We start from the raw sequence: 10118 nt of genomic DNA on the forward strand, positions 1-10118 counted from the left end.
ATTTTGGGCACTTTGGAGACAGTCTTTGAGATGCTAGTCTGCTGTCTTCCTGGGCCTCACTGAAATAAATTCCTTTCTTGTTTCCCCACCACTCATCTCTCTGCCTTTGGATTTTGTAAGCGGCGGGTGGCTGAACCCGGTCTGTGTGGGACCCCTGGAGCCAGGTGCTCTAGCACCCCTGTGCCCCGGTTATAGATGGCCCTGCAACATTTAGATTTAGCAGGTGGAGATTTCTGGTGACTTTGAGGTAGCCATTTCACTGGAAGGGGCAGCAGCCACCTTAGAATGGATTAAAGAGAGAATGGGAGGTTAGAAAAGTGAGACAAAAGACGTCTTTCAGGACTTCCTAAAGTCTTCCAAAAGTTCCAAGCCTTCCAGGATCTGTAGTTCAGTGAAAGGAAAAGAACAGTATGTGCAGTATGGTACTATTGCTAGATGTTTTGGTATGTATATCTCTCCAAGTACAGGAAGCCAAGAGGATGCACAGTGGGAAGAGATGGGCATTTAAGGATGGGTGGGATTGGGTGCTGATCCAGTAGAGAGAAAGAGAATAATAATTCAAAACACAAAGGCTAATTCTAGAAGGCGAGTGCCTGCGGTGAGAGGGAGCCGAGCCATCCAGCTCTCTTGAGGAAGTGCTGCCTGTTGGTAAATTTGTCTTCACCAAATTAAGGGAGTCTCCACCTGCATAGTCTAAGTGTCTTAGAGTGGGGGGCGGGGCAAACTCAGAATATTTATGAAGTTTTGGAGTCTGTTTGAGGCAGGACTTTACATAGGGGCCACAGTGGGGCTTTGATTAGGATTAGATGAGAATCGTGATATGATAGTTCAGGGTCTGTGGACACAGAGAAGGAAGACACAGAGGGTACAGCTGAAGGCAAATTAGCAGATTTGGTTAAAGGAAGAGGTTTAAAGGAATTACAACTGATTAACTCTATTTTCATTAATTTTCCTGGTAAAGTTTGAAGCAAGGTCATCAGTTAAGAGTGAGGGGGTGCCAGGGATGCAGAAAGCCTGAAGAGGAGAGAAAGGGAGAAGCCATCACTTTGGAGAGTAACAAGAGAAGGTTCTATGCAAGGTAGTACCAATATAGGTGTTTGACTGGTGTGCTCCTGGCCTCTCAGCTAAAAGGCAATCCCCTGAAAAGTTACTAATCTCCCAGAAGCAATCCACCTTTCCCCACAAAAAGCATTTTAAAACCATGGTCACTCCCAAGGCAGCTGTGCAGCTGCCCAAAGTGAAGTTCCTCAAAATGTCACTATGTCAACAAAGGTTTTTACTTCTCATTTTAGGACTAACCACCTATTAGAAGACTTTTCCAGATTAGGAGGTAGTTAGCCACAAAAGTGACTTCAGGTTTCTACAACTTCAAACATGGAGAATCATCCAAAACTTTGAAATTACAATGTTTTCTGGTTTCCAGTCTTCTCAAGGTTTTAAGGATCTTAAGACCAAGGTTTTTTGTTTGTTTGTTTGTTTTGTTTTGTTTTGTTTTAATGTTTATTTTGAGAGAGAGAGAAAATACAGAATACAAACCAGGGAGGGGCAGAGAGAGAATCCCAAGCAGGCTTTGTGCTGTGAGCACAGAGCCCAACACAGGGCTCAATCTCACAGACCATGAGATTGATAAAGTTTGGGTAATGGGGGTTAGTGGAGTTCAGAGCTGATGGCCAAGAAAGAATTCTATAAGATGTCTTTGGTGCAAAAAAGTGATTTTATTAAAGCACAGGGACAGGGCCGTGGGCAGAAAGAGCTGCACTGGGATTGTTGGGGGGGTGACTGTTTTGTTGGGTCAGGGGAGATAAAGTCAAGAGGGAGTTTCCAAAGAGACTTTCATATGCTAAAGACTTACTGGAGGCCTAGCTATTGCCAAGCTAAGGTTGTTTTTCCCTCTAGCAAAGCAGTAACATTAAGATAGTAGGGAGTTCCTGGACTTTAGGCTACAAAGAGATTGCCTTTTTCTGGTAAACTGGTGGAGACTTATCAGTTTAACCATTTCTTTTTGTTTTTGTTTTTGTCCTTTTCTGTTTTGGGGTAGCTGGGAGTGTGCAAAAAATATCACCATATCCCACGGGAGATGGGGGATGGGAGGTAGTGGTGTGCTAGCTTGTGCTTTGCCCCTCACCCCGCCTCACATGCTCCCTCATCAAGATCATGACCTGAGCTGAAATCAAGAGTCAGACACTTGGCCGACTGAGCCACCCAGGCTCCCACTTATGACTAAGTTTTAATCAGATGTCAATGGGCAATAAGACTTCTCCTTCCCCAGAGTCTCTACAAAGAACAGGGGAATGTCTGCTGCCATTTCCAGGTTGCTCCTCTCCTTGTGACTTGTGTAGCCTTGACACATAGCAAACATTCAATAAATAGTAGTTGCCACAGAATCCACATCATCCTTTATTTGCTTTCTAGTATCTTAGCCTAAGCAGAGAAGACAAAAGAACTCAGTGCATGGGACACACTTACACACTTGAGGCACTGGGGATTTCTAGACCTATTTGGAAAGAATTTGAGTTTCCTCAGAGATGGGGTTTAGAGAAATGCTGCTTTGGAAGGTTGTTTTTTTTTTGTTTTGTTTTTTTGTTTTGTTTTTTGACCCCAGTTCTCACTCAAGGAGAAGCTGGTGAGAAATAGGGAACAGACATCCCAGGTAAGTCTGACAGAAAAATGCTTCATAGGTTGTGTTTATTCAATAGTGAACAAAATGAGACAATCAGTAGTTCTATAGGCTCCTTGTGTGTGTGTGTGTGAGAGACAGAGAGGTCCAAGCCTCACCATATTGAATGATGAAGGCATGCTAAAAACTGGTATAAAATTGGGGCATAGTTTAAAGATTCACATCTAACAAACTGAACAATGTCATTCAAAAGATAATTGGAAGATTCATAAAACATATTAATTCATAGTGCACTATAAGCATGGCAACCAGGAAGGGATACACATTTCAAATTGTGTGATAAATGCCTTCTGTTCTCAGTCTTTTCTGTATCTCTGGGGGTGGTAAGAGTAATTTCATTTGGAGACAAGTGTAAAAGTCTACATTCTGTTAAAAAAGAAACAGCAGGCCCAAAATGGAGTCACTTCTGCGGAGCTGGGTACCAGCAAACCAAGACTTAATACCTAACTTAATCGCAGTTTTAGCCTCTCCCAGGAACGGAATTTTACACCAATCAGTCTGGAATTTCCTGGTCAACACTTCTGAGTTAATCTGCAGAGTGTATCTCCACCCTTTCCCCAAGGAAGGTGACCTTGCCTGAAATGATCCTTTCTTTTCTTTATGACATTCTTGTCCCTGCCCCCTTCTGCCTATAAACACCTTCCATTCTGTATGGTTCCTCAGAGCTTCTTTCTACTTGCTAGATGGGATGCTGCTCACTTCATGAATCAACGAATAAAGCCAATTACATATTCAAATCAACTGTGTTGGTTTTCGGTTTTTTAACAACTCCAAGCCTTGAATGCTAGCCCTGGGTAGCCCTGTTCTGGGGATGCCCTCGTCATTGCTTATTGCAAAGAATATATCTCCTTTAATGACTATAAAATGGAAAATAACTAAATAAAATAGCACAAAACAAAACCAAAGTTACTCATTCTGCCAGAATTGCAAAACCAAATCCAAATCCATTCAGTTATTTCTGAGCATTTTGGAGTTTGCTATTACCTATTAATTTTCTTATGGTTTGTGTACAAGAGGTTGTGAGACAGGGAAACTGAAGGGACCTCCGTAAAAGACTTTTTTTTTTTTTTCCAGCCTCTGTTCTTGCTAGGACCTACATCACCACCTCACACATACCTTAATGTATGCCCTCCTTGTACAGGTCAAGGAGTTAATGATTTCTTTGGAGTGTTTCAGCATAATAGGAGTGACAGAGCGAGATCCTCATGAATGCCTTCCGAGACCACTGACCCCATACACCTTGACACCAAGAACTCTGGCTCCAGGGCAAAAGTGACGTATGGAGGACACCTGAGCAATTGTCTTTGTTCTACCAGTTCCCAGATGCCTGAGAAGACACCTGCACTAGACCACAGTCCTTGATAAAATCCCCAGACCCCAAGAAAAGATAAGACTTTCTCCTTTTCTTTCTGAGTCTCCCAGACACTCTGTTTGTACCTGCTCTCTTTCTATATCTTCAGTAAACTCTGTTCTCACTTCCTCTTGGCTCATGTTTGATTTCCATCCTGCGTAAAGCCAAGGACCCTCTTGTCTGGTCCTGCAAGACCCACTCTGGGTCCTTGGACCCAAGCAGCCTGGATCAGTTGGAACAAGTTAATCAGTTTTTTAAAGTCTGAAGTACAAATAAAATAATTTTTTCAATTACTTATTCACAAGTAATATTGACAATGCAGGATGATGAATGAAGTATTCTACTCTGAGAATCTCTGGAACACACCATAAGACACCTCTGGGAGTGGATATATTCTGATTTGAGAGGTCTTGACATGAAACTGTAGGTATAGACCACTAAACGCACATTTTAGTTTTCATTTAACTGTTTAGCACGTTTCAGCTGTATTGAAATTTATTTATTTAAGAATTTCACCTACTATCCTACACACAAAATATTAGGTGAGCCACTATAGGTGGAGGGGGGAATAATAGAGGTAATTAAGACTGACTCTAGGGTCAAGGATTTTGCACTTGAATCAAGATGATGCTTACCACCCATATAACACCATGCTCAGTCTTAAACAAATCTATAGTTCCTTTCCATTTAAAGTTAAAGAAGTATCATTCTATGAAACTTCATTCAGCTTCATTGTGTGAAGTTGAAAATGGGGAAAGACTTGAATTCCCCTTCAGGACAAGGAATGGTGCAGCAGGAAGATGAGTCTTCATACCTATTAATGTATTTGCAAGGCAATACACCTTCATCAGAACTGCTACCTGGCTGACAGTGATTGTATGATCACCTAATTTCAGAGATGGTAAAGTAGGAAAAATTACAACAGTAAGCACCCACATACCCACCACTCTGTTGAGATACAGATCAGTTCCCCATACTGTCATGGCAATATGTCAAGATAGATATGGATATAGATATCGATATAGATAAAACTTCCCACCACATGTCCCTCCTTCCACCCTAGAGACAGCCATTCTCCTAAACTTTGAGTTTAACATGTTTCCTCTCCAGTTTTCCCAAATTATGTACCCGGAACAACATTGTTTGTTCTTGTTTATGACTTGATCAATAAGTAGAACTATATCAGACATGTTCTTGTTTGACTTCTTTTACTCAACCCTGGTTGAAAGTCATCCATGATAATGTGTAGGCTGCTATTCATTTTCATTGCTATATAGTGCCTCACTGCCTGCTTATTCCAATATTTCTCAATTTTTCTCAGGTCCTGCTGTAAGTCTAGCTATGACTAAAGTTGAGAAGAGTGAGGCTTATTGTGGCCAAAGCCTCATCATCATCATTATCATCATAATTTATGAGGGATTGATTGGAATGCCAAGAAAATTTAGAAGCCATTTAATATGAAAAGTTTGAAAGCTATTTAGTAGAACCAGTGAGGAATCATGAATAAAAGAAAGCATCCTTCAGAAAAATTAGAGAGGTAGAATCTTTATGATTAACTTTTGGGATCTTGGAAGTGACAAAACCAGAAGATCAAAGATGAAAGAATGAAAGCCAGAAGCTAGAAATGAAGTAGAATATCCAGGTATAGGAAATAGGTTGAGGATAATAAAGGAGTACTTTTCATTAGAACCTTTGAAAAGGTGATCATCACAATTTGAAACTGTGCACTGTGTAGGGGCGCCTAGGTGGCTCAGTTGGGTAAGCCTCTGACTTCAGCTCATGTCACGATCTTGCAGTCTGTGAGTTCAAGCCCCGCATCTGGCTCTGTACTGACAGCTCAGAGCCTGGAGCCTTCTTTGGATTCCGTGTCTCCCTCTCTCTGCTCCTCCCCTGCTCATGCTCTCTCTCCCTCTCTCAGAAATAAAGAAACATTAAGAAAATTAAAAAAAAAAATGAAATTGTGCACCGTCTAAAGGGAGTTTAGGGTAGAGGGCTCAGAACACAGTCTTGGAAAATGCCAAAGTAACGTATCACAGCAGCTTTTTCCTGTTAGAATAGGACACAACTCTCTCTTCAGAGTTTCCCTCAAGTGTTTCTGGAGTTCTTGAGAACTTCCATTTCCCCTTTTCTGGTTAGTTCTTCTTTACTGGCTACCGCTGTGTCTTCCTTCTCCTGTGGGTGGTCCTATCGCCTCTGCTAGGCAATATGCCATTTCTCTGTCTCCTGTCCCTGGTGTGGTACTGAAACTGCAACATTCAATGGCAGTGTAGACATGAATGCCTCACTGCCTATTATGGACTGAATTGTGTCCCCCTAAAATTCATATATAGAAGTCCAAGCCCTTAGTACTTCAGGATGCAACTGTACTTAGAATTATGGCCTTGAAAGAAATAATTAGGGTATAGAATGAAGTCATATAGGAGGACCCCAATGCAACATGACAGGTGTCCCTCAAAGAATAGCCTCCAGAATTTAGAGAAAATAAATTTCTGTTGTTTAAGTCACCAAGTCTGTGGTACTTCGTTATGTCAGCCCTAGCCAAATAGTACACTCCCTTTCGGAGATGGCTTGTATTAGAATGGAACCAGGCTGGCAGGCTCCCCTACTAACAGACGTCACACTACACTTTGGGTCACTTCTCCCCACAGACAGAGGCTTGTTACTCCTAGGTCAAATGTGTCATGCTGGATTCTCAGGAGACACACAATATCTCATACATAGACACACCTGGTGGGTTTGTCCTATAAGATCTTCAGACTTGCGTGGGCATGTCTAAATTTAAATAGTAGACTTGGGGCACCTGGGTGGCTCAGTTGGTTAAGTGTCTGACTTTGGCTCAGGTCATGATTTGTGAGTTTGAGCCCCACATCTGGCTCTCTGTTCTCAAGCACAGAGCCCGCTTCAGATCCTCTGTTCCCTTCTCTCTCTGCCCCTCCCCTGCTCACATACTCTCTCTCGAAAATAAATAAACATTTAAAAAATAAATAAACAGTAGACTCCAACTGTTTGGGTGGGTAACATTTATTGGGTGGGTAAAGGAGCTTGTGATAGGAAGAAGCAATTAGAAACAGGAGAAACAGAAAGAAGCAACAAACACTGAGTGTTAATACATATTGTTAACCACACAAGAACATTTACATGTTATTCTATTAATTAATTTATTCATTCAAAAATATTTATTATGTGCCTATGATATGCTAACTATTATGTGAGGAGCTAGGCTACAAGGCAAACAATAAAAGAGAAATCCCTGCCCTGGGGTGGGGGGGGAGCGGGTAGCTTCCAGTCTAAAAGAAGATACAGAGATGTGGAAAACAAAGATAATTACAATGTCACATGATGAAGATTCTGATGGAAGAATGATAGCATCCATGAGAAGACAGAGGAAGGATTATGTATTAGTCTGCTAAGGCTGTCAGAGCAAAACACCACAGACGAAGTAGCTTATACAACAGAAATTTATTTTCTCAGTTCTGGGGGCTAAAAGCCCAGGATCAAGTTTGGCAGAATCGGTTTCTCTTAAGGTCTCTATCTCCTTGGCTTATAGATGGCTACCTTCTCACTGTGTCCTCACATGGGCTTTTCCCTGGTGTCTCTTCTTCTTAGGAGGATCCTAGTCTTACAGGATTAGGATCCCACTCTTATGACCTCGTTTAACCTTCATTCCCTCCTTCACAACCCTCTCCCACAGAGAGTTACATCGAGGGTTGGGGCTCCAACATACTAATTTTGGAAAAACACAGTTCAGTCCAAAACAGATTAATTTTTCTGAAGCAAATCTCATTCAAAGTAAAATCTTAAGTTTGCATGAAAATGATCCCAGGTAAAAGTGTGGGAGAAGCATGCTTCAAACTACAGATAAAGCATAGTCAAAGACCAGGGCGAGGGGGGTGCTTTGGTGGCTCAGTCGGTTAGTGTCTGACTTCGACTTGGGTCATGATCTCATAGTTCGTGGGTTCAAGCCCTGCACTGAGCTCTGGGTTGACAGCGTGGAGCCTGCTTGGGATTCTATCTCCCTCTCTCTGCACCTCCTCTGCTCACTCATGCTCTCTTTCTCTCAAAATAAATAAACATCTTTTTTAAAAGCATTTAGGGGTGCCTGGTTGGCTCAGCCAGTTAGGCGTCTGACTTCGGCCCAGGTCATGATCTCATGGTTTGTGGATTCGAGCCCTGCGTCAGGCTCTGTGCTGACAGCTCAGAGCCTGGAGCCTGCTTCGGATTCTGTGTCTCCCCCTCTCTCTTTCTGCCTCTCCCCTGCTCATGCTCTATCTCTGCCTCTTAAAAATAAATAAACATTAAAAAAAATCTTTAAAACAAAAGCAGTTAAATTGGCAACATTGTGAAGAATTAAAAAAAAAAGAAGATCAGGGCACAAGAAAGGATATGGCAAGGTAGGGAACTAAAGGTAGTTTCCCCATTAATCTAGAGAGAGATAAGCAGACAACTTGGGAAGACCTTGAACATCATGATAGAACTGGGGCTTTATCTTAGGGCAGTAGGAAAGCAATAGCTGTAAGCAGGAGAGTGGCATAATCAAATTTGCACTGATCGCTTTGGCTTTAGCATGGACAGTAAACTGAAAAGTGGCAGCACTGGAGACAGGAAGACAACCTAGAAGTCTCTTATAATGAGATAGGCAAGCTGGTAGTGGGAATGGAGAGAAATATGCAGAACTGAGAACCCCTCATGATGTAGAATTGACAGGACTTGCTAATGGACCGGGAAAGGAGGACTAAATGGAGGATGGTGCCGGGTTTCTGAGTTGGGCAAATGGGTGGGAAGCTGGTGCCACGCCCTGAGATAAGGAACAAAGAAACACGTGGTCAGGGGCAGGGAGGATGGTGAGCTCAGTCTTCAATATATTGAGTTTTAGATGTAGGAGTCATATAAGTAAGGATGTTCACAGCCTTATCAGCTAGTTATTTCAGCCCCTGGTGTAGAGATGAGATTAAAAAAACAAAACTGGAATTTCAAGAGGTTGAATTAAGAAGTTGAATGAAGTGGAATCAACACATGTTTATCTGACTCCAGGGGCTATGGTTTTTCTACAATAGCCCACAAAATTTTACCCAAAGATCTAGGGTGGCTGAGTGGCTCAGTCAATTGAGCATCTGACTCTTGATTCCAGCTCAGGTCTCATGATCCCAGGGTCCTGGGATCAAGCCCCAAGTCAGGCTCTGCACTAAGCGTGGAGCCTGCTTAAGATTCTCTCTCTCCCCCTCTGCCCTTCTCCCCCAATCATATGCATGCTCTCTCTAAAATCAAAAATAGAAAAATAAGAGTCAAATATACTTCAGAATTCAGAATTTTCTGAATTTTCAAAAGTTCATATGGTGCTTATACTGCATATTACAGAGACTGGGGCAGTATCTCATAATAAATATTTGCATTAACAAATCCTCAATGAATCATGTAAACATGAGTGGGATAAAGAAGGACTAAATAGTCTCATGATAGGTCAGAATGGGTTTTGCCACCAAATAATTAATATAAAAACTTTCTGTTTTCAGGGAGTACTGGATTTTGGAATTGTGGCTAAAGGTGTACTTTCCAGGGTAATGCAAAGTCATGGAAGTCAATGAAAGAGTTTCCAGAAGAAAGTGGTGACTAGTGATATCAAATGTTACTGAGAGGTGAAGGGGCATAAATTGAAGAAAAGTCATTAGATGTGGTGATCAAAAAATTAACAGAGATGTCAGGAGAATATCCCTTACCAGGATAATGTAATGGGAGCACAAATCAACTTTGAAAGAGGTAAACAGTAAGAAAAACTACACATCAACAGATGGTTAAAATGATAAAGACAAAAAAAATGTATTGACAGCAATTTAAAGCAAATGGCATTTTCATTCACTGCCAGTGTTAGTGTAAATTGGCGTAAGCATTTTGGAAAACCGGCTTTATCTACTAAAACTGAACATACACATACCTGTTATGCCCAGAATTCATGATCCCCAAAGACCACTAGGGAGCTGAGTCCGATGCAAAAGCAAAGGGCCTTTGTTCAAGCTAGCTCGAGCTCAACCCCCTACCTGCACCGACGCAGCAGGTGAGATGAGATGAGATGAGATGAGATGAGATGAGATGGGG

This window comes from Herpailurus yagouaroundi, unplaced genomic scaffold (assembly GCF_014898765.1).
Source record: "Herpailurus yagouaroundi ecotype Mexico unplaced genomic scaffold, PumYag 163, whole genome shotgun sequence".
NCBI lineage: Eukaryota > Metazoa > Chordata > Mammalia > Carnivora > Felidae > Herpailurus > Herpailurus yagouaroundi.